The sequence below is a fragment of the Molossus molossus genome, unplaced genomic scaffold (assembly GCF_014108415.1).
Source record: "Molossus molossus isolate mMolMol1 unplaced genomic scaffold, mMolMol1.p scaffold_m16_p_5, whole genome shotgun sequence".
In the NCBI taxonomy this organism is placed as follows: Eukaryota; Metazoa; Chordata; class Mammalia; order Chiroptera; family Molossidae; genus Molossus; species Molossus molossus.
Genome location: NW_023425388.1, coordinates 68,056,574 through 68,078,573, shown reverse-complemented (window position 1 = coordinate 68,078,573; position 22,000 = coordinate 68,056,574).

Sequence of the window (22,000 nt, the reverse complement as noted above, 5' to 3'; positions counted from 1 at the left end):
CATAGGAGGACAAGATTAAACAAATGGCAGCAGAGTACATGACTATGGCTTTGTCCCAAGTTAAACAGAGGGGATCAAGAACTAGAACTGGGGCACAGGATATTGTTGGCCTAGCCAGACTGATGTGATTCTGAGTCACCTAGATGAATAAAGTGAAGTTTCGTCAATTTATTCTCTCTAAGGAGAGAACTGTCCCAAAATGCGGCCTAAGGCAAGCTTACAGTTTGAGGTGGTAACTCTTTCTTTTCTTTTTTTATTAATTCAAAATCTTTTATTGGTATATCCAATATGAAAAGGGGTCCTCTTGCTTTTACTATTGGGAATAATATCAGCTAGCATCTATTGAGAGTTTACCAGGTACCAGACACTATAAATGCCTTATATGTATTAAATCATATTTTGTTTTGATTTAAATTTAAATTTTTTAATTACATGGTGGGAATGCAGACTGGTGCAGCCACTATGGAAAACAATATGGCATTTCCTCAAAAAGTTAAAAATAAAACTGCCAATAGACCCAGTGATTCCACTTCTAGGCATGTATCCTAAGAAGCCTGAAACACCAATCAGAAAGAATATATTCTCCCCTATGTTCATAGCAGTGCTATTTACAATAGCTAAGATCTAGAAATGGCCCAAGTGTCCTTCAGTAAAGGAGTGGATAAAAAAGCAATGATACATATACACAGTGGAACACTATGCAGCTGTAAGAAAGAGAGATCTCTTACCCTTTGAGATGACATGGAGAGACCTGGAAAGTATTATGCTAAGTGAAATAAGCCAGTCAGAGAAAAACAAGTACCACATGATCTCACTTATTTGTGGAACATAAAAAACAAAATAAGCTGTCGACCAAAAGAGATCCAGAATCATAGATTCTGATGGTGGGAGGGGTGGGAAGAGATAAACCAAAGAACTCATATGCATCTATGCATGACCAATTGGCACAGACATTAGGCTGGAGAAGGCAGGAGGGGGTGGGAGTGGGAAGGAGGACGTCAATGGAGTAAAAAGAAAAAGCAATAAATTTTTAAATTACAGTTTACTTTCAATATTAATTTGTATTGGTTTCAGGTATACAGCATTGGGGTTAGACAATCAGATACTTTATAAAATGTTCCCCCCTGATGTTTCCAGTACCCTCCTGACACCATACATAGTTATCACAATATTATTGACTATAATCCCTATGTTGTTCTTTACATTCCTGTTACTATTCTGTAACTACCAATATTTACTTAATTCTTTCATCACTTTAACACCCCCCCCCCTTTCCTCTGGCAACCATCACTCTGTTCTCTATATACTCTATATATATGAGTCTGGTTCAATTTTATTTGTTCATTTATTTTGTTCTTTAGAATTCACATATAAGTGAGATCATAAAGTATTTATCTTTCTCTGACTGACTTATTTCACTTAACATAATACCCTCTAAGTCAGAAATGTAAAATATAGAGCCTGCCTTCCAGAAATTTACAGATTACATAGGAATGCAAGTCATACTCATACAAAACCAGTGCATCATGATAAGAGGTGGTATTTGCTTAAGGCCAAAGTTAGCAATAAAAAGAGCAATAAACAATAAAGTATAGACTCTTGTAGACTAGGGAGGAGGAGAGGTAATAATTCTTAAGACTTTATGAGGCTGGGGAGGGAATGAGGTGGTAATTCTTAAGACTTTATTATCTAATCCCCCCTCCCCAGCCTACAAGAGTTCACATTTATTTTTTATTGCTCTCTTCATTGTTAACTTTGGCCTTAAATAAATAACACATCGTATCATAATGCACTGTTTCATATGAATACGACTTACATTCCTATGTAATCCATAAACTTCTGGAAGGCAGGCTCTATATTTCACATTTCTTTTTTTTTTTTAATTTCTGTTCATTCTCAGCTGCAGAGTATGAAGTCAATAAATATCTAGTATATAATGATATAAACTGTGCTAATAAGATGAACAAAACTCTAAATATTGCCCCAGAGTTCCATTTAAATGAATCCCCTACTTTATTTCTTCCTTGTTGGTGAGTCTATGTATTCCTGCTAATAGCATTTTTGAAAATGAATCACTCATAGAAAAGGAAAACAAAAAACAAAAAACCTGTGTGCAAGACGTATGCTGAAGATTTATATATATATTAATAAAATCTATAACTAAGATTCCTCCTGAGAAACTAGAAGAAATGGTTGACATATAGTTAAATTTTCTATCATACATGTGGAAAATATTTACACTGTGTCATTTCTCAGCTCACGTCTCTTCCTCCAACATCTCAGACTCAGAAAGCACTGTTTTCTTCATATGCGTCTCTTCCTTGTGTTCACCCCGGCCCAGGGACCATTAACTATCTCTATGGTCCTGTACAGCAGAATGTGATATTTGATTTTCTAATAATAGTTTCATTTGCATCTTGTACATTTCATTGTAAAAATCTAAAATAGAATTCTCAAACTTGGAGAATATTTTCTCCCTTGTCTTCTTTCATTATAATATGTCTCCATCACCTTAACTCCAAAACAATCGTGAACACAAATCAAGTGTTCCTCCCAACCAACACTTCTTTTTTTTAAATTTATATTTATTGTTGAAAGTATTACAAATGTCCCACCTTTTTCCCCCTTGATACCCTCCTTCCTACTCCCACCCCCTCCTGCCTTCCCCAGCCTAGTGTCTGTGCCAATTGGTTGTGCATATATGCATGTAAGTTCTTTGGTTTACCTCTTTCTACCCTTTCCCCATTCCCCTTCTCTCTGAAGTTTGTCAGTCTGTTCCCTACTTCCATGTCTCTAGATCTATTTTGATTATCAGCTTATTTGTTTTATTATATTCCATAAATAAGTAAGCTCATGTGGTACTTGTCTTTCTCTGACTGGCTTATTTCACTTTGCATAATGTTCTCTAGGTCCCTGCGTGTTGTCTCAAAGGATAAGAGATCTTTCTTTCTTATACCTGCATAGTATTTCATTGTGTATATGTACCACAGCTTTTTTATCCACTCATCTACTGATGGGCACTTGAGCTATTTCCAGATTGTAGCTATTGTAAATAGAGCTGCTATGAATATAGAGGTGCATATATTCTTTCTGATTGGTGTTTGAGGCTTCTTAGGATATATTCCTAGAAGTGAGATCACTGGGTCAAATGGCAGTTTTATTTTTAATTTTTTGAAGAAACGCCATATTGTTTTCCATAGTCGCTGCAGCAGTCTGCATTCCCACCAGCAGTAAACTAGATAGAGTACCCTTTTCTTCACATCTTTACCAGCACTTGTTGTTTGATGATTTGCTGATGGTAGCCATTCTGGTAGGTGTGAGGTGATAACTCATAGTCATTTTAATTTGGATCTCTCTGATGATTAATGACACTGAGCATTTTTTCATATGTCTCTTGGCTATCTGCATGTCCTCTTTGGAGAAGTTTCTATTCAGGTTCTCTGCCTACTTTTTAAATTGGATTGTTTATCTTCCTTTTGTTGAGTTGTATGAGTACTTTATATATTTTGGATATTAACCCCTTATTTGATGTATTATTGACAAATATGTTCTCTCATACAGGGGGTTCCCTTTTCATTTTGATGCTGGTTTCTTTTGTTGGGCAGAAGCTTTTTAGTTTGATGTAGTACCACTTACTCATTTTTTTCCTTTTCTTCTCTTGTCCTAGGTGGTGTACTGGTGAAAATTCTACTATGTGTGATGTCTGAGATTTTGCTGCCTACATTTTCTTCTAGGATTTTTATGGTTTCATGACTTGCATTTAAGTCATTTATGAATTTTGAGTTTATTCTTGTGTACAGTATAAGTTGGTGGTCTAGTTTCATTTTTTTGCATGTACTTGTCCAATTTTCCCAACACCGTTTATTGAAGAGACTGTCTTTACTCCATTATTATCTTACCTCTTTTGTCAAATACTAATTGAGCATAAAGTCTTGGGTCAATTTCTGGGTTTTCTGATCTGTTCTACTGATCTATATGCCTGTTCTTGTGCCAGTACCACACTGTTTTGATTATAATGGCTTTGTACTATAATATGATATTCAACTTTGTTCTTCTTTTTCAAGATTGTTGTTGTTATTTGGGCTCTTTTTTGATTCCATATAAACTTTTGGAATATTTTTTCTAGATCTGTGAAATGTGCCATTGGTATTTTAATAGGGATTATATTGACTCTTTTTGATTGCTTTGGGTAATATTGGCATTTTAATTATGTTGATTATTCCAATATTTCTATCCTAGAGTTCAGTTACTATGTACAGTTAGTACCTAGAATGCATTATATCATTTCATAATAACATTCACATGAGCTAAATGTGACCAAATGTGATAGTCTATAAAAGGAACAAGAAGCCAATTCAATTTTGACACATGAAAACAAGCGGGCAGCCAATGCATTTTCCATATGGCCAAAGATTTTCATAATTCCTAACATACTTCAATGAATGTTGGTGGATATACAGCTGCCATGGGATTTCCATACACTGAGAGGTATTAAGATCATAGACCCAGTAGTTTTCTGTATTATATAGATACAACTGGCTGTTTGAAAATACAAAGAATTAATCAGTTGATATTACAGTCTTAGATACACTTAATTGATATTCAAGATGAGTCAGTAGTAGAAACAAGACTATTCATTGGTTATCTAAATAATAGAATTAGAAAGTTGATTGTTAATTTTTCAGATTACACAAACATTATGAGTAACAGAGAAATTAGATTTTTCAAATTATTTTGAGAAATTAGAGAAGGAGCCAAGCACAAATAGGAAGTTCTAGGAAAATAAATGAATAATGTTATGATTGAAAACAAATAAAGAATGAGAAAAAAGACAAATGTACAAGTCCAGAAGTCAATTGACTAGCTAAATAGTAATGCAGTTAAAGGTATCCATATGTACTTGGCATTCTACTCTACATAAATCATTGATTTAGAAAAAGGTGGACTGCATGATTGGAAGGCTAAAGTTTAGTAACCTTGACACTCATAGTCATAACAAAGCCTGACTAGCATTCTTGCTAGACTTCTGGTCTCAACAATAATGGACAGAAGGTAAAGACAGAAAAATGATTCAGAAAAATACAGAGATGAAAGGATAATGCTTTTTAAAAATATTTGAGAAAGAACTTAAGAGATTGGGATTATTTATCCCTTAATTAAATACATAAATATGTGGGGTTGTGGGGGTTAAAATTTTTTTATGTTTACAAAAGTGGTGAGGAGGAGTTGTTTCTCTTTCCATAAAGAGAAAATGAGAAAATATCTTCAAATTAAAGCAGAAATTATTTAAGAAATTTGCAAATAATATTTTACAGAAAAGATATTTGTATACCGTATGAAAGCCCAAAGTTTATTCTTCTTCCATAGGTATCATTAAAGATAGGAGAGATTTTAATTTCTCTGGGATTAATAAGAGTAACCTGATTTAAAGATTTCAGTGAATCTCTGGAGGTAATGAGGACCCTAGAGAGATATGCTTTAGCTCTAGAGAACAAATATGGTCAGAAGAATGGTCAGTAGCTGAATGAAAAGCCTACATACTTTGGACAGGAGGCTACCAGATATATAAGATGCCATCTGACATTTTCACCTTTAAGTCACCAAGACATGAAGCAGGTGACATGTTTAATGCAAGCAGGTAATCAGTAGGTAATTTGTAAGTACTAAGTGCTCGTAAAAGAAAATATTAAAGAGCCTTCTGACAATGGGGCAGTTGGTCATCCCCCACCTGCAGAACCAAATGTGGAACACTGAGGTTCCTTCTTATTAAATAAAGGGTGATGCTGGGAAATGTTATCTATGGGTACAGGTTGCTGGCAGCTCCTGAGTGAACTGGCATCTTGTCTGCTGTTACTGACAGCTATTTTTCTCTCCATGGAATCTTCACTAATGTTGGCAATTAAAACTGTTAAAAGGCAATGAAACATGGGAGATCTTGTTCTCTAACTCCAACCTTTCTGTTTTTCCTTGGTGGAACCCTATAGGAGCTAAAAAGACCCTTACATTACTCAAGGAGTATACTGTGGATGTATACTGTGTATTTGTCTAAACTCAAGCTTGACCTGTACCAGTTTTCTGATTATTGGATGGTTACATCTCATAATGGTATGTCTACACACTAAGGAAGACACCACAGATTGAAGGTACACTCTAATAAAAGTTTTTGAGATGGGGAGATGCAACCCATTATTTCCACAGGCAATGAAATTAATAAAGTTAGTCATTTTTTTGAAATAATGGAATACAATTTAAAAAATATAAAACTTCATCACATATAGTAAGGTTATATATTACTGAAGCTATTATTTCAGTTATGCATTTATGTGTGTGGGAGTGGGTGTGGATGTAGGTATAAATATGCACCAATATAATGGGTCATGATACAAAATATATTTCTTATTATGGGTTCTGGTATCTAATATGAAATCTACTGCTCTCAGAGGTTATTGGGTTATTCAATTAAGAGGACATCTCTGTGCCTCTGCAACACTAAACAGCCGTGGAATTAAACAAAATTGTCAAACACCAGATGTTCACTAAACATCTGGACACTTAACAGCATGTTGACAAAATATCTGAACGTCTGATTATCTATTCCTCTTCTCTTCTGGATGTTTACTTTAATAAAGCATAGCTATGAGTTGTGGCTCAAAGATGTCAATTCTAGCAACAATTTCATTTACATTCTTAAATAAAGTATGCTCATTACATCTCCTCAACGATTCAAGGACTTTCTACCTCAGACTGGTAGAATTAAACACAAGAGTTTAGAAGAGAATTGTATGAAATGAATTTGTGAAACTCAAAGAGAAGCTTAAAAATGCACAAGTAACCACAAATTGGACTAATGTAAACAATGAGATACTGTTTACAAATGAAAGTGATACTGCGATGCACAATAAAAAGTGAGAAGAAATCATTTGAATCACATCGGTATCTGTTACATTTTAATTATAGCAGTGTCTACATGTGGTCTTTCCTATACCAAGTTATAGGAAAGCATGCCACTCTATGAGTTAAGATCAGTCTGCATAAGAAAGAGGAGCATACTGAGATATAGGTTTATTACTAACACTAATGATTTGACAAATCACTGGTGAATAGCCATTTTCCTATTAGAACACTTCTTTAGATACATTCGAATTTCAGGAAAAATAAGGCTATTAAAGGAAAAAATATATATTCTCAAAGACGTTATTGTTCAAATTTTAATGTTTTGTGTTTTTTTTTTAACACAATTCCTGACAAAATTTTTGGGGAAAATAGAACAAGAACTTTTTCTCCTGGAAAAGTCATGGGAATGACTTCAGCCAGGTAATCTATTGAAATTCCAATTTATAATTTCAGTGTCAAATACAACTTCTGAAAAATGAATCTATGAAAAAAAAAAATAGTGCTTTTGGTCAGGACTTGAGATACATTTTTCATGCATTTTTACCCCTAGTGGTACAAGGTGGTTGTGAGCTGAGTGTAAGTACATGGCCCTAGGAATTTCCATGAGGACCCTAGAACAAATTAGTAGAGCAAATGCAGGTGCAGCAAAGAATGAATATAGCTAATCTAGATGGTTCATTTCACAGTCTCTTGTTGAGCTGTGCCTCTGGGAAAATTGTGAAGTGCCAAAACTTAATAAAGACAAGAGCAAGAACCAAAACAAGAAGGAAAACAACAACAAAAATTAAAGTAGTCATTGCCGCTGTCTAAGTCTGAATTTCAGACCCACATTAAAAACAAACAAACAAACGAAAAAACATCTTGTCTGGTTAGCTAGAGTTCAGGATAAATCACAGGACCACAGTGTAGATTTTGTACATTAATAATATGGCTGATCTAAAGATTCTAGATTATTGAGTATTTGTGAAATTTTACACACATGTTTTATCAGGATCCAGTCACATTAGATCCTGAGACACAGCATGTTACCCTTTTCCTAGTAGATGTTTGAGAGGAGTTGACGGATTGTTTTCATACACAAACCATTCTAGAGCCTCTGATTGGCCCACTAGTACCTGTGGAAGAACTGTATGATTTATCTGGTGAAACTTCTTCATGAAACATTCCTCTTCAACACAAGGAAACATATTAGAGTGCTTTAAGAAAATAACCATTGAATAGACTTCTTACAAAGACATGGAAATGAAAGAAAAGTTCTTGGATGAGGCAAAACAGATGGAACACAAAGATTTTCAAGAAAAGACCTCGAAACTACAGAGAAACACTCTCTATCCATTTGCCAACAGTCACTTTCTAGAATCCAGATCCTGTTTATCCGTGTCCTGGGGCTACTGTATAAGGAAAGATTTATTGTGGTTTCTGCGTAAATAAAATAAATCTTAAGTGAGATTGAGTAAGCTTCTGTTCTAATGAGCATTTAGGTCAACCTTTATTCAATCTGAACTGGTTCTATTTATTTAACAATAATAAAAAAGAGAGAAAAATTTAACTGAGAAAAACAGGGTGGATAAAGATTGGCAGTATCCTAAGTGCGAGCATTTTCTATAAACAGTTTTAGCTCACGTAATACTCTCTAAGCTATTTTATTATCTGCACTAAAAAGCCAGCCAAGGCAGCTGCTGCTTGCAGACCAGGGTGTTCTCCATTTGCCTCCCACCTCCACACCACCCTGCTGCAGGCCACAGGCAGAATGAGCATGTCAAGCCATACATATCCCAGTGACCTAGAACATACTCAGGGTCTCAGAAGGCAGCTCAATCTCCACACACAAGTGCAACATGCTCCCTGGATAGACTAACTTTCCTCCCACAGAGAGAGATAAGAAATGACAATCGCGTCTCCCTGTCTTTCATCAAATTTCCTCCTAGACTAATCTGAAGGTACTTGTACTGTAAATTTTCTCTCAAAAATTTTATTGACAGTGTATCAATAACACAGACACACACAAAGTTCTAAAAAAATTTGTGACAACAAAAAAATTCACATTTTTATTTATTTATTTTTTATTCTCACCTGAGGACATTGTTCGATTTTTTGTTCAGATAGAGTAGAAGGGAGAGAGAGAGAGAGAAAGAGAGAGAGAAACAGCGATGTGAAAGGAACACATTAAGTGCTGGAGAGAGAGAGAGAGAGAAACATCGATGTGAAAGGAACACATTAAGTGGCTGCCACCCACAAAACCCAACCAGGGCTGGGGACAAACTGCAACCAAGTTATGTGCCTTTAGTGGGATCCAAACCCGGATCTCTCTGGACTACAGGCTGATGCTCTAACTGCTGAGCCAAACCGGCCAGGGCAAAATTCACATTTTTAAAGGTGTGTATACAGTGCCAAGCAAAGCCTGTCTATTCAGACCCCAGACATGCATAATGTTTAGTATATTGTCTAAAACAGACACTTGACTTGTCTGATTCAAGGTAGCATGCAAATGACCACCAGCAAGGATATCTTCAGAGAAGACCTATGTGATATGTATTACATTTCTAAACACATCCAAAACGGCCCATTTCCCAAACTGTTTGGACACACCCAGGCTGACCTTCTACAGAAAATGAGTATTGACATGCTTGAGGCAAAAGTTAATTCTGCATAATGCAAAGAGACAGTCAGAGAGGGCTCCCGAGGACAGGAGAGGTTGTAAACCCAGTGGACCTCTGGGCTTCTATCGAGGTCAGCAGCTTCTCTTCGCCATCATCCCTCCCTGTCTCTATTTCCTTTTTCCCACCAAAATGCACAACGTCTGAAGCCCAGAGTCAATTGTGACAAGGGCAGATACCAAGAAGAACAACAGCAAAAAATATGTTAATAACGCTCTCAACACTGCCAGTTCTTCAATTCCAGTCAATTATCTGTACCTTTTCTCCTGATTTCCATGACTCCAGGACGTTATTTATCAAGTGCTCCATAATTAATCAGGCACCAGGCTTGACTGTGCTAATGAGACTCTATTTACAGCACCCCTCCCCAAGCTGCTCTCCAACCCTAATTTTCACACCTACTGTATAAAGCCTCCTTCTCCTTTTCCTTCCTACAGTGGCCTTGGGGCTTTTGAAATGATCCCGACAAGAAGAGCTTCTCCTGACAGTTTTAAGGATAATTAACATATAAGCAATGCCAGTCCCCTACTAGTTATCCATCATTATTCACCTAAAGATGGGAACCTGCTCTATTCAGAGTGAGTGACTCATAAATGCACTGTCTTTCACTTTCTCCTTCCCATTTTCTAGATCCTCACCTCACTTTCAGCTCTCGCTTTCTAATTCAAAGTCCCATGACTCCCCCCCTTATTTTTTTCACCTTGGTGCTACTTGTCTTTTCCTTGCCAGTCTCTGGTGCTCACACATTTGTAATTACTTATTCCATTCCGCCCATTCTTCTCAATCCAGCCATAAAGATAGTATTTTTTATTCTGTCTTTGTGAAAATCTTCGAAGGTTTGTCATTTTTCTTTCACAGTCCTTTGCAGTTTCCCTGCATTTTGTTCATTGGTAAATGTTTTTTTTCTTTCATTAAAACAACAACAGAAACTTGTTTTCTTTCTTTTTTTTTTTAATTCTGTGTGGAAGGTGCTCGTCTGATTCCTTCTGGGCAGAGTAGACATGAATAAAGGGTGCTGTCTTCAACAGCTGTTCGCCGTATCAGTCTGACACCTGCCCTCAGTCACTGCCTCTGCCTCTGTCTATGAAGACAGAATACTTCTCCTGAACATATAACCCTGAGGTAGCCTGGAGAGAAATTAAAGGAGGATCCTTCCCACTCTTTTTCCAGGTGCTCTTTGAACAAGCAACAAACTCTTACAGCAAATAGAAAGGGCCACTCCCGTATTGCTTTTTTTACGCTCTTTACTGTTCAGTTAAGAAAATGTCATTATCCCTCACCATAATAAGGTACCTAAAACTCAGAAATTGGCTCTAAGTACATTTATTTTATTATAAGAAAAGAACATAAGCACAAACAAGTGATAAACTCAGTCTAAAGTCACCTAGTTTTTAAGTGGTGCAGCTAAGACTTCAATCATATTCTCTCGAATGCTATATTTCAGGGCTTTTGAATTACACTCTCGAGTCTACTGTCTAAACAGGAAAAACTGACTCTAAGCCTCATGTCAACTTTGCCTTTTTTCCTTCTTTGTAACTTATAAACATAGCCCCATATAGAAAGTGTAAGGGAAATGGAGGTTTAATTCTCTCTACCAAAATATGTGATTAAAAAAAAAAATTACTAGTCTACTAATCTAACCATATCCAAGAACAATTTAATGTGAACAACCTAATGTGAACCTAACAGACTCCTGTCTTCCAGAGCCTATGTAATTCTAATCTCAAAACCATATTTAAACAGAACACATATATGTGAAAAAATTGAAATTTCTCCAAAATTATCATTTTCAAACTTCAATTAGTTATGGTTTAGTCATAAATTTAGTGATGGTCTAGATATTGATTTTTTATCTCACCAAATAATTTTCTTGAGATTGGAAACTCTCCAAGCATGAACCTAAATAAAACTACAAATAAAATAAAAGCTTCATAAATTGCCTGTTGTTTTTTTTTCTGAATGCAGTGAGGCATCTTCCCACAGATACAGTCAGAAAACAGAGGTGTTTGGGAAAAAGGAAAACCCTGGTCAAATCTCCTAGATAAAAATAAATAAAAAATAAAAAATGTAGATTGTTGAACAGAAGTTCTCATTTTAATATAGTTCAATTTTTCAATTATTTCTTTTATCACTAACACTTGTGTCATATTTAAGGACTCTCTGCCTTTAAGATATTCTGTTATTTTACCATCCTTACTTAGCTCTAATAATCCATCTGGTATGGATCTTTACCCATGATACAAGTATTTCGGGCAAGGAACTCTTATCCATGACATGTAAATGATTCTTGGAAATCCATAAGAACAGGGCAGATAATAGAAAAATGGGCATGGAAGTTGAATTGTAACTTTACAAAAGAGGATATATAAATATTGGTAACACATGAAAAAGTGCTCAAATTTTCTAGTTATCAGAGATATTAAAATGAAAGGTACATAGTTATGATAAAACATCCAACAAAATCACCAAAATACAACAAAGATGCTTCAAATGAAGGCAGGATATGGAGTATTTGATACTCTTATACATGCTAGTGTGAGTATACATTAGTATAACCTCCTTGAAAAACTGTTTGGCAGTAAATTTCAACATAGAAATACCCTATGACCCACAAATGCCACATTTTCCAATAGGCATGCATTATATATATATATACACATATTCAACAAAAGACAAGTACAAGAAAGTTCATAGCAACTGTATTTATAATAACATATAACTGGAAACAACTCAAATGTATATTCATTGTCGTATAGACAAATGAAATATATTTATATGATAAATATATTATAAAGTGATGATATATGCAACTCTATGGGTGAATCTTGCAGTCAAAACATTGAGCAAAAGAATCCAAAGGGAAAGGAGAACATATCATATGGCTCCATCTATATAAATTTTCAAAGGAGACAAAAAAAATCTATGGTGGTAGACAATGCTTAATCTTGGGGGTGGGGTACTTCAGTGTCTGTCAGGGGCATGGGATAGTTTCTGAGAAATCACAGTGTTCTGTTTCTTGATCTGGGTGATAGCTACACAGGGGTACACTTGTAATTTATTAATTTTTTTGGTCCACTCTGACTTTAGTAAAAAATATGTATAGGTAAAAATTACTTCATCTGCCCTGGCCTGTTTGGCTCAGCAGTTAGAGCATTGGCCTGTGGTCCAGAGAGACCCAGGTTCAGTTCCTGCTAAGAGTACATACCTCGGTTGCTGTTTGTCCCAGGCCCTGGTTGGGTTGTGCGGGTGGCAGCCACTCGATGTGTCTCTTTCACGTTGATGTTTCTGTCTCTCTCTCTCCTTCCCACTCTATCTGAATAAAAATGGGAAATTGTCCTCGGGTGAGGATAAAAAGAAGAAAAACTTAATCAGAAAGTTGTTCTAGTGTTATTCTTTGATGCCTAAAGGAATAAAGAAACTGAAGGAAAAAAAATACAAAAATAAAATAACCAGCCAGTATTTTTTAAATACTTACTATGTGTATAGCTATGAATAATGAAATACAAACAGACATTAGACCTCCAGGGACAGAAAGAATGTAGACAGGTTTCTAAGGCTAAGAAGCAGCTTCTACAGAAGAAAGAACCAATAAGAAAAATAGTGAAATACAGGAGAAGTTAGTTAGTTACTATTGTTTTACATTATATTTAATTGAAGTAAAAGCAATATATTCAAATGGAAATATATAGGATTTAATAGTATGGGACTAAAGAAAGTGAAAAGGTCAAGACATGGATCATGAATCTGGAAATCATCTAAATACAAGAGAGAGTGAAGATCAGGAAAAAAATGGAAGAATACATAGCCAAGAAATATGTGAACACATAATAAGTAAAACAGGCTAGAATTGGAGGAGGCAGAAGATAGTAAGAAGATCTAAATGGTAAAGTACATTATCACAGAAGCCTCAGTAAAAGTAGTCATTGGAGCTGTTCACAGATACACTGTCTCTCCTGTTTTGTTTTTTAATTTTTTTTATTGATTTTAGAGAGAGAGGAAGAGAGAGATAGACACATCAGTGAGTGAGAACATCGCTGGGCCGCCTCCTGCGTGCCACCCACTGGGGATTGGGCCCACAACCCGGGCATGTGCCCTGACCGGGAATTAAACTGGCAACCTCTTGGTGCATGGGTCACAACCACTGAGCCACACTACCATGTATCCCATCTCTCCTTTTGAGCATAAGGTAAGATTGTACTTTGTGCCCACTTTGAGATTAGGAGTGACCAGATGGTTTAATTTATTTAATAAAATTTGAACAGCTTTAATGCGTGTCACTTCTGGGTAGAAGCTTAGGACATAATTTGGGATTTGCCAATATCCTTTCCTCCTGTCATAGTGAAGGTGGAGATTACGAAAATCATGAGATGGATTCTCCTTTAGCCTGGATTATAGAATGACTGCAATGTACAGAGTGCCTCAACCTACAACTCGTATTGAAAATGTAACATGGATGCAAGGAAAACCAAGATGTCTTTGCATCCTATCTTATGGACCTCATCTACCTTATAAAACCTCATGCAGAGATCAATGCTACATTTCAATATTTTTTGTTTCTACATTCAGATGGCTCAACACTACTAAGAAAAATCCGGTTAATTACACTACTACAAATCTTCAATCTGAAAAGTCAGTGGGGTCTCAGTCTTTTATCTAAACTCAGACAGTTCCCACTCCCATTTTTACAGCTTTTCCAAACCTCAATCATTGTCCTCTAGACTCCATGCAGTCTCAGCAGAGCATCTGGTCCCCTGAAGCGTCAAGAGCACTATAGCTGCAAGATTTAATCTTCTGTATATTCTCTCTTGCCCCTTTCAACTAACTTAAATTTACCCATACTCATTCATATCCTCTTTCTTTCAATTTTATAAGTGAAATGTCCTTACTTCTGATTAAGCAATCCCTTCACCTAAACAATTAAGTATTGCTTCTTTTTGGACCTTGCTCCACTATGTAGTCCTCATCCTCCCATTGGATTCAACTTGTTACGCCTTACTGATTCTTTCCCCCATTAATCTATGACTAAGCCATTAACCCTAGTTTAAAATTAACTCTCCCTCTAGCTCTCATAAGCTCATCACATTCACAGAAGAGAAGTAGACTCATTCCTAAATCACTACAACCTTACATCTACCATTCTACTGCAAACTATTCTTACCAGAATTAGTAAAGGCAAAACAATTGCAAATAATATGTACATTATTAAACCACTATCTTAATCTTAGTTTAAATAAAAACTGTTGATTTTTTTTTATTATTAAAAGTCCAGTTTTTCAGGTCTGTGACTCTACATTATCCTTGTTCTCTATGTACCGTTGTCTATTTCCTCTCCTTCTCTGTCAAAGATACTTGTTCCTCCCAACAAGCTTAAAATATTGTTGATATTCAGTTATCTTCTTCACCCACTGTTCTCACTTTGTGCATTCTCTTTTAATGAGTTAATTTGTGTGCATGTTTTCAACATTACCTATATGCTCATGATTTCTAAACCTAAATCTTTTCCAGATCACTTTCTTAAGCTTGATATCCAACTGAATATCCTGTAGGTAGAGAGCTCAAAGATAATATGTCAAAAATTGAATTTATTCATTTTCTTCCTAAACCTATCCTTCTCATATTTTCTAAATTAATTGAATTAACATCTACCCGCTGACCCAAGACAAAATCCAGTTTAAACAACTTTGGTAGAATATGTGTTACCTGCTTTATTCTTTAGGGCCTTAAAATTTCAGTGCATGCTAACCTGATTTAGTACTGCAAACCTCTCTAATTTTGATGGATAACTTTGCTGGATATAACATTCTTGATTGGCAGTTTTTCCTTTCAGCACTTTGACTATGTCATCCCATTCCCTTTTGGTTTTCAAAATTTCTGCTGAAAAATCTGCTGACTGGGGTTCCCTTGTATGTGACAAGTTGCTTTTCTCTTACTGCTTTTGATATTCTCTCTTTGTCTTGAACTTTTAACAATTTAATTATGTCTCTGTGTGAGTCTCTTTTGATTCATCCTATTGGGTACCTTCTGGATCTGGAAACCAGGTTAGGAAAGTTATCAACCATTATTTCTTTCAACAAACTTTCTGCCATCACCACCCCTTTTCCTTCTAATACTTCTATAATGCATATATTGGTCCATCTAATGGTGTTTTATGGTTATAAGCTATTTTCACTCCTTTTTTTTTTTTTTTTTTTTTCAATTTTTCTTCTCTGATCGAATGAGTTCCACTGCCCTGTATTTGAATTCATTGGTCCTTTCTTCCACTTGATCAAGTCTGTGTTGAAACCTCCTATTGAATTCCACAGTTAAGGTGGCGTATTTTTTAATTTTCTGATTTCTCTCTGGTACTTTTAAATATTTTCTATTACTTTGTTGAAATTCTCACTTTGTTTATGCATTGCTCTCCTTGGTGAGCATCTTTATGACTATTCTTTTGAACTCTACACTGAACAAATACCTGATTTTAGTTCCATTAAGATTATTTTATGGAGATTTATCTTGTTTTTTTGTTGGAACATATTCTCCTGTTCATTTCCCTTCATTGTCTGTATTGATTTGTGTGCCTTAGATAAAAGAGTCACTTCTCCCAGTCTTGAAAGACTGATCTCATGTAGAATATAAACCTTGTCAATTAACCTGACCTTAGCTCCTGGTTGGCTCTCAAACTTTTTTATTATCCTAGCTGCTGTCTTTGTTATTAGTTGCTCCCAGGAGTTGAGAATGTGCTAAGACCCCTCAGTTTCCCAAAGGCATAGGAAATGTCCATATACCTGTTCAGTCATCCTGAGGACTCTTAACTGCCTGCCCCTTCAGCTTCCAAATGCAAGCTAATTGGAAGACTGACATTAATGCAACAGCTGGGAAGTTTGGGACATTATATATGCAGTTTATCTGCTGTCAAGGAGAAACCAAGGGCTAATTTTTTGCTTATTTATTCTGTACTTATACAGAGAAAATAGTTACTGGGAGATCTTTTGTGTCTAAACAGAACCACCACTTTGTTTTTTCTGGTCCTGGGGACTGAGTGCCTTGCCCCATCAGCTCCCAGAGCAATGTAATTTGGGAGCCAGTTTCTTGGGTGTCAGCCATAACTCTTAGCATGCGGGTGTAATGACCAGCTCTTTCCAGGAGAAGTTGCAAGCCTAGAGTGAGCCAAAGAAAGACAGCAGGGAACATACCTACCAGCTCTATCAGGCTCCCCAGGGGATTTCAGTCAGCTCCCATATGCAGGTTAATAAAAAGTTGAGTATCACATAGTTCTGAGAAAGTTTGTAGTCAAATCACTTCTAGGTAGAAACTGGGAGATAGGTACTTTTGCCTGCTTTTCTGTACAAAGTCTGGGGTTAGGGAGAGGGATCTGTGGGAGGTGCTTAAGCATCTGCTTGAAAATTGCTTTTTGTTATTATTGTTTAATACAGTACGATGAGATACAAGAAAGCTGAGTCCTATTATATATCAGAGCTGGATGATTTGAGGGATTATACATTGGATGGACCACTACAAGTGTTGGTGCACTAGATGCGTGGGCTATCTCCTTCCAGGAACTAGGTGGCTACTTGGTTTCATTGTTAGAGCAGGCCTGAATATGGGGCAAGTGACCACCAGTTCTTTTAGTATCCTAGGAAGGAGATGATCACATTCAGCAGCTAGATGTAGGCTGATTAAAGAAGCTGGACCCTTAAGCAGCAGTTGGAAAGTTATTCAGTAAAACACCTTCCAGGAAAAAACTGGGACATGATCTTTTTGCCTGCTCCCTCTGCACTGAATCCAGGTATATAGCTGGGGATGGGGGTGCTCTGCACCCACTTAAAATCCGCCTTGTTTTCTATACTGTGAGATTCATGAATGCAAGCCACATTGGCTTTCAGAGCCTTAAAAGCTGAAATGTTAGACATGTGGTTGAAACCCTTCACTCCTTAGGAACAAGCTGGAAGTTGGGGGTTCCTTCTGATCATATGGTGCTGTGCCAGGGTTGGGGTGTATAGTGAAAGTATGTCTCAGACTTGCCTATCAATTGTGATGTGCTTATTTTCTTAGTCATTCCATGTGTAAGATTCACTCAATTAGTTTCTGTATTTCTCCGAGGCAACTGCTCTGTTGATAGCCATATATTCAGTGTTCATTGAAGAAGGTTGATTCTGAAATCTTCTATGTTTCCATCTTGGTCTGAGTGTTTCTTGGGTAGGATGACTTTAAAACATGTGCTCTCTACTGCCTTCCAAAGTTCCTTAGAAGGATTAAGCATCAGTTACCCACAGTGGTAATTTGCTTGAAAACATGTCTTTATTTTGGCCAAATTTCCTTCTCTGTTTTACTTCCCCATTTGCCTCCTGGCATTTTCTCCATCTCCAAACTACACCACGTCCACTTCCATTCTCAATTCAGAGTCTATTTGTAAAAAAAACCAAAACCAAGATACCAACTCATTTGATCACATAGTCAAACACTTGACTTGAATTGATAACTATGCCTTGTCTCTATTTACATTATTTCTACCATGAGTTTTACTTTCTGTGTCTCTTGCCTGGTCTTTTCAAAAGCCTCCCATTCATATTTCTGCTTCTAATCCTGCCTACTTCAGATCCCACCTCTACATTGATAGAAGGGCAAGGTCTTTAAAAAGCAGATCTTCCTGTGTCAATTACTTAACTGAAGGCTTTCAGAATCTCTCATTACCTACAAGGAAAAGTTCAAGCTTCTTATCATGGAATGTAAGATTCATCATGATCTCGTCCCATCTGTATTTGGCCTTATCACTCTTACCTCTCCTGTTATTCCAGGAACACTAACTGAACTGTGCTTTCACTCACTCATTCCTATCCTATCCTATCTATCTAAATAACTGGAAATCACTTCTACCCTACTTTATTGAGAAAGTCTTCTTTTCTCCCCAAAAAGTATTTTCTAACCTCCAATACAAGGCTCAAGTCCACATGTTTTCATATAACTGTCTATGTATATAAATTCCATAAAAGATTATAATGTTCTATTTATGCCTAGATTATTGAAAATGTCTCTATATAGATATCCATGCCTGTTTTTCTTCCCCCTTTGAATCTAAATGGCACATTTCTACTGGTGTTAATTTTCTAATAGAAATTTAACAGAAAGCCCAGCCAAACCGGCTATCTAACGCCATCTCTAGTCACTCTATTCTGATTTTTTCAAGTCAGATCAAATTAAATTACTTTCTTCAATGACACACTGCAAAGCTCTTGAATGTTCCTATGCCTTTGTAAATTCCTCTGACTGCAACGGGTCTACCCACCTACTAGTCCATCAAGTTTTATCCCAAAGAGCACTGTTCTGAGGTACTGTCTCCAATATGTCCCTTCCCCAACTGTTAGAAATTCCTTCTACTGGGTTTTATTAGCACTGGTAAATAGTCCCTTTCTAATACTCACCATATTTCCTTGCAATTGTTTGTAAGTGCTTTAAGGCTATTCTTTCTCATCTTAGCTCAATATCTGATACTCAGAAAATATATAATAAAGAATGGTTGAGAATAAATAAGTGAATGAGTGAATTACTTAAAAGAATACCTAGTTTTTAAAGAAAGGTAAACCAAGAAAATCACAGAAAAGTAAAAAGTTTACTTACAATGTGGCAGAGCCTAGAGGCACTTCTATCCTTCCTAGTGTCTCACAATGCTCACCATCAAAACTTGAAACTGATCTTGAAAACAAAAGATGGAAAAGAAGACTAAAAATGAAAAAAAAAAAATACAGGAGGAAATAAAGTGTGAGGAGAGACACATAAAACAGAGAAGAGAAGAAAGAAACAGAGATAATATTGCATGTAACACCCTCGTCAATCTTCATCTTCCAGATCTGAGGAGTCAGCTTCTTACAGTGATGACATAGTTCAGTCTCATACATAGTATCCTTATACTCTGCTTCAGCTCAAGGTACACATGATCACAATAAATCAAGCAATAAGAGGGTAAGCCTCATTTCCCCCTGGAAGTATTTTCAGATCATATCATGCCTTTCCTATTGCCACCAGAAATTTAAACGACCAGCCATGAGAAGTGGCATGTTCTGTTAAAGCACAGAAAGAGAAACAGGCAAAATGGAATTAAGCCTCCAGGGTCTCAGATGGAGGGAGTATTATCCAAAATTAAGCTGAATATTTAATGGAGTACAGCCACTGCTGGTCATTGCAGTAGCCGGATGGATGGAATCACACTGCTGCCCCACTTTTGGGTGGGGTTTCATGCTCTGAACATCGATCTGTCTACAACGAGAAAGAATATGTTCTGATTCCATTCAGTCTGACAAGTGTAAGATACACATAGAGGTAGAAATTCAGTGAGACAAACCAATCATTTAGGCTTTGCAGCAAGGGGTGTTGAGGTTTAGGAATAACAGATTACTTAGGGGACAGACATAGGATGCAGATTTTACTCAAATACTGACAAAATTTGATTTGGATCAAATCTGAAGCCAAGTGATAGAAGCTGTGAACCATCTAGTATGCTAATAATTGGACAACAGTGAAATCATACTGTTACTTCTCACCATATACTCGCTGTCCCTTCATTTCAGTCTTCTCCCTCTCAGTGAGAAATCCAAAATACTTCATTATAGTTAAACACTAGAGGCACCCTAACCCCTCCCTAGCAAGTTCTGAGGTTCTCTTCTCTCAGATATATTCCATTAAGCATAGGTCAACAGATGAGAATCTTGGAAGACAAAAACATCTGCCTAATAACGTTCATTATTCAAATAGTAAAGACACTATTTCCCATTCCCTTGAGTGACATGTTTTGGCTCCATCCCATGGCCTATTTCCTCATCTCCCTTCTCCTGCTACCTTTCTGTCTCTTGAATCCCCTATTATAAGGACAACGATTTCTTCAAAGCCATCAAACCTATCATACCTTGATAGCAGCCTGAACAAGGATGTTTTTTAAAAGGCAATGTCTGAATATGACAAATGACATTAGCCCCATGTTTGGCAGGGTCACAGGCAAAGCTGAGTCTGATATTTACAGTATGCTTTATGAAACCACAAACATATTCCTAAATCCCATGGGATGTCATGTCACATAGAACATATGCAATTAATCTCCTATTGTGACATTTATCACTTTCTCCTCAGGCAAGCCTTTCCCAGGGGTGGTTCAGTAGCCGCTGCTGGAGCTGTCACCTATTAGCAATAGTCACATGTGTGTGTTGCAGGGCTTGGCATCAGTGAAACAACCCTACTTTAAAAAGCAACACCCTACATCAGTGCAAGAAAGGCTCACACCTAACAGGTCACATAGCAAAAACTTTCCCCACTGGAATAAAACATTCAATGCTTGGAAGAGGCACCAGTGTTGGGGAATTGATTGTCATCAGTTTTTAGCATTACATAAAATTGCGTTAACTTAATTTTGGCATGACCATTTATTTCAAGACTCGAATATACTGAAACTGCAAGAGTAGAAGTTTCAACATTGGAAACTATGGGTTTTAATCTCTACAATTACTTGAATCAAGACGGCACTGACAACATGATTTGTACAGCTAACTAAAGTGTATTGAAAAATAGTAAATGCTAGACCTCCATAATCAGTTTATACTTACATACATTATATCCAAGATTCCAGTTTCAAGTTATACCCTTCTAGGATTGTGGCCCAAGTAAAATACCAAAGCCATACACCTGAACATTCCAAGATTCTCAGTCCAGCAGCATGAAGACCACATAACGGGGCCTGACTTCCTATCTTGATGTCATTATAGCACTGGAAACTCTTAGCACTGGTCAGCGAGGCAAGTTGTTGGTTCCAGCCTGAGCAACTGCTGAAGCAGTAGTTCCCAACCCTGATTCACATTAAGATTGTTATGTGTTGTATCACCCCTCCATGAACATCGCAGGTTATGTGTTGTATCACCCCTCCATGAACATTGCAGGTTATGTGTTGTGTCACCCCTCCATGAACACTGCAGGTTCAACTCAGTTTTCATATGCTAGCTTTAATGCCACTCTTTTTTCTCTAATACTAAAGAAAGCATATTAGTGAATTATAGATCATTATTAGAAATATTAAGTCCAATGAATATAAACTTAAGCCATCCACATTATGTTAGAATTTCATTATGAATAGCAAAATACTTGCAATAAAATTCACAGCTCCTGGGCAGACTTTAGCATGTCATGACCCTTTGGTTGATGTGTGAGTTACCATGATAATCATAGTATATGCCATTTATGACCAACACAGTGCTGAGGACTTTATATGTTACACTGAATCATTGTTACAAGTGAAAGTATTAAATTACCTGCCGAAAGTCATATGAGTAGTAAAGTTTTAGATCCAGGACTTAAATCCAGTTTTGTCTTAATCCAAAGATGATGCACAACCACTTGTGTATATTTACAATGACTCTTTATCTCATTCTTCCATCTCAAAACTTTGGATGTTCCCCAATGGCAAGAGTAATGAGTATTTGGCAAATTAT